Raw genomic sequence first — 4406 nt, forward strand, 5'->3', positions numbered from 1 at the left:
AGTGGCTTGGCAGTTATGTAACAGTGTAATTCAGCAGTTATGTAATGACGTAATTTGACAGTTATGTAATGATTAGTCATCCTCCATTTTGTGATCTGATGTAGTCATCTTCCATTTTTGCATAATGCCTGTTTTCACATAATGATCTGGTCTTTGGAACCTAACCATGTCGATAAGTGAGGAGTGGGAGTAGTACTGTTCACAAGTAAACCAGAGTGTGGTACCTGGGAGCAGAGGCCAGGGTGAGGGGGGGATGGTGGGGGCATTCAGGGAGCTTCTTCGGGTGGGTGAGATCTAGAGCACAGGGGAAGAGGTCTAGGGTAGAGTTTCTGTTCCTTCTTGCTCAGTCATTCTTACAGTGCTGTGTATAATGTGGTGTTTAATAGATTCTGTTTGTCAACAAACCGATAAAGTGGAGGGAACTTCATCACTGCATGTTAGAGAGTTAATGTTGTTAGTTGCCATTAAGTCGATTCTGACTCATGGCAACGCTGTGTGTTACAGAGTACAACTGAGCTCCATAGGGTTTTCTTAGCTATAATCTTTTTTTCTAATTGTGCTTTAGGTGAAAGTTTACAGAGCAAATTAGTTTCTTATTAAACAATTAATACACATATTGTTTTGTGACATTGGTTGCCAACTCCATGATTTGTCAATACTATCCCCTTCTCAACCTCTGGTTCCCCATTTCATTCATCCAGCTTTCCTGTCCTCTCCTGCCTTGTCCTTGGCCCTGGACTGGTGTGCCCATTTAGTCTCGTATACATGGTTGAACTACGTGTGTTATTGTTTGTTTTATGGGCCTGTCTATTCTTTGGCTGAAGGGTGAGCCTCGGGAGTGACTTCAGTACTGCGTTAAAAGTGTCTGGGGCCACACTCTTGAGGTTTCTATAGTCTCTGTCAGACCAGTAAGTTTGGTCTTTTTTTTTTTTTTTTTTGAGAGTTTGAATTTTATTCTATTGGCTGTAATCTTAATGGAAGCAGATTGCCAGGCCTTTCTTCCACAGCACTGCTGGGTAAGTTCAAACCTCCAACCTTTAGGTCAGCAGTCGAGTACAAACCATTTGCATTACCCATAATATATAAAAAGTTCCCATAACTTCTACAGGACAAACCAGCCACCAGAAAAATAGAAGCAGGCAGTTCACGGTAGGACAAGTACAAACAGCCCCAAAACGTGAGCGGTTTCTCAGCCTAACCAACTATCCAAGAAGTGCATCTGAAGATGAGACATTATTTAGTCTGTTAGATTAACAGAGGGGACCACACGGTCAGTGTCGGAGAGGGAGCAAGCACACGGCCCCCCACTGCTGATGGCGGAAGGGCGGCTTAGCGGTGTGGATTAATGCTTTTTAATGTACATTCCTTTTACCCTGCAGTTCCACTGCTAGGAATGTATCCTGTGTAAATGCTCGCTCAGCGTGGACAGAGATTTCCACACCAGCTTATTTACTGCAGCACTGCTTATAAGAGCAAAAAATTGGAAAGCACCGACCTTTGCAGAATTCGTTATATAAACTGGAAGAGCCATATATTGGAACACTCCTGTAGTCATTAAAAAGAATAAGGTAGATGCGTATGTACTAACAGAGAAATAAGCTCCAGACATATTGGGGATCCACTGTTTAAAAATCTTTGTGTATCACAGAAGGTGCTAGAAGAGTATACACCAAAGGACCAGGGAGGCTAACTTAGGAGTAGGATCATGGTTGGGGGGTCTGTCACTCATGCAGCATGCCCTTATGTATTTCCCTCAACAAGCCTGCACTACTTCCGTAATTTAAGAAGTAACTGCACTGCTTTCTTTAATAGGTTAAAATAAATTAATTGTTTTAAAAAAAAAAAAGCTGACAGGTAAAAGGCCCTGGAGACAGAGCCTTATCCTGTGTTGGGGGCACCCCTGTTCTCAGGGGAGCAGGGGGGCTTTGAGTTACACAATCCGGAGCTGGCACCCCAGGTCTGCACTTACAAGCTATAACCCTTGCAGATGGCTGCACCTCTTCAAGCTTCAGTCTCTTCACCTTTACAAGGTGTATACTGCCTACCTGAGGGCCTGTGTGAGGAGTAAATGGGTGGTACCTGACATACTGGTTCCCTGCTCTGCCCTCCAGCCTAATACTTTGGCCTCCAGTGTCCCCTTGCTGTTTTTAGGTGCCATTGAGTCGTTTTTGACACAGCAACAACCCTGTGTGACAGACTAGAGCTGCTCCATAGGATTTTCTTGGCTATGAGCTTTACAGAAGCAGATCGCCAGGTCTTTCTCCCACAGAGCCACTGAGTGGGTTCGAACCTCCAACTTTTTGGTTAGCAGCTAAGCACTTAACCATTGGTGCCACCAGGTCTCCTAGGGACCCATAGGACAGGGACACAACCTCAAGCCCTGAAACAGCAGGAAGGCTGCCCAGTTTGCTTCCTCTTTGACCCTGCAGAGGTTCTACACTGACTCTCTATGTATCTCTAAACCGAACTTGCTGTCTGCCAAGCACTTCCTCCTCACCCTGAGGAGGCAGGCAGGCCAGGCCTCGCAGTTAGCACTCAGCAATGAGGAAACCAAGGTTATGAGAGACTTATTTGCCTGGGGTTCCCCAGCTGGTTAGGGGCAGAAGGCAGCAGGAGCCAGTGCTTATACCCCACCGCATCCTCTTTTCCTGTGTCAGTGACATACATCCCAGCCACACCCAAGAAAGAGGTCAAGAGTCTTAGCCAAGTACTGAGAAAGATAGAGTGTCCTTCTTCCTCTCCCTCAGCGAACACTTGGTGGGGCCCAGTCTGGGCCAGGCACTGTGCCAGGGGTGGGAATGCAGTGCTGGACAATACTGAGTGTGTGCCATGAGCAGTCCACAGTCCAGGCCAACTGGACAGCAGAAGGAAGGAGGCTGCTTGGTAACCCAGCCCCAGATTCCTGTAGAATTTGCCCTGACATCAGAGGCTAAAAGCTATGGGGCCCATTTGCCTATGGGGCTCTGCAACAAGCAAAGTAAATAGACTGGCTGCCCTCACAGCTATGAGAACAGCATACTTTCAATAATGGAGATGAGAGATATGCAGGAGAACACTCAAACACACAGAGATTACGTGAATAAGGTCAATAGTGTCTATTTGCTGAATTTGTAATCAAAAATGGTGCAACTGATACTTCACTCTCTGGGTGACGGGCCTAGTGTTTATACTGGCCCTAAACAAAGAGGTCATTGCCTTCGGATAATGATAACAGCATCGTTCTCAGCAGTGACCACATCTCGTTTATTATAACAAATTATTAATTAGTAGCAATGAACATGTGTGTATATAGGGGAGGGAGTACAGTGCCGAGGTTAAGCGCTCAGCTCCAGGAGTTGGATGCTTCTAGGTTATAGTTCTTGTTCTGCTACTGTCAACAAGTTACTTAACCTCTCTGAGCCACAGTTTCCTCACCTGTAGAAGAAGGTAAGAAGACCTGCTTGAAGGGTTGTTTTAAGGTTTACATGACATACTGGGTGTAAAGTGTCCAGTAGAGGGCCTGGTGCACAGTATATTGTTGTTGTTAGGTGCTGTCGAGTTGGTTCTGATTCATAGTGACCCTATGTACGACAGCAAAACACTGCCTGGTCCTGTGACATCCTCACAATTGTTGTTATGCTTGAGCCCATTGTTGGGGCCACTGTGTCGATCCATCTCGTTGAGGGTCTTCTTCTTTTTCACTGACCTTCTACTTTACCAGGTCCTTCTCCAGGGACTGGCCCCTGCTGATAACATGTCCAAAGTATGTGAGACATAGTCTTGCCATCCTCGCTTCTAAGGAGCATTCTGGCTGTACTTCTTCCAAGACAGATTTGTTCATTCTTTTGGCAGTCCATGGTATATTCAGTATTCTTTGCCAGCACCATGATTCAAAGCCATCAATTCTTCTTCAGTCTTCCTTATTCATTGTCCAGCTTTCACATGCACGTGAGGAATTAAAAACACCATGGCTTGAGCCAGGTGCACCTTAGTCTTCAAGGTGACATCTTTGTTTTTTAACTGTAAAGAGGTTTTTTGCAGAGATTTGCCCAATGCAGTGTGTCATTTGATTTCTTGACTGCTGCTTCCATGGATGTTGATTATGGTGCACAGTAGGCATGCGATAAAAAAGAGGTCTTGTTGGTACAGATACACAACCTTTGCAGTCAAGTCAGGTTTAGGTTCAAGTCCCAGTCCTACCATCCTCGCCTTTAGTTTCCTCATCTTAAAATGGTGGTAAACCCTGTCTTTCAACGTGATAATCACAAATGGTAATAACAAGCATAAAAACAGTAATCTACTTGGCATTTAGAAGGGGCCTGATAAATGCTGGTTCCTGTTCCCCTCCTCTTCCTAGTGGAGGCAGGCCCTTGGGAGATGTTTAGGGGGTAGGGTGGGGGCAGAGTGTAGCTCAAGAGAAAGCTCTG

The 4406-nt window shown here is 45.5% G+C and overlaps 1 protein-coding gene across 1 annotated transcript in view; it reads left to right on the forward strand.

Moving 5' to 3' along the window:
- Window positions 1-4406, forward strand: part of PPARD (peroxisome proliferator activated receptor delta) — a 79631-nt gene that overhangs the window by 67156 nt on the left and 8069 nt on the right. The window lies entirely within an intron of this gene.

The sequence above is a fragment of the Trichechus manatus genome, unplaced genomic scaffold (assembly GCF_000243295.1).
Source record: "Trichechus manatus latirostris isolate Lorelei unplaced genomic scaffold, TriManLat1.0 scaffold00261, whole genome shotgun sequence".
Lineage (NCBI taxonomy): Eukaryota > Metazoa > Chordata > Mammalia > Sirenia > Trichechidae > Trichechus > Trichechus manatus.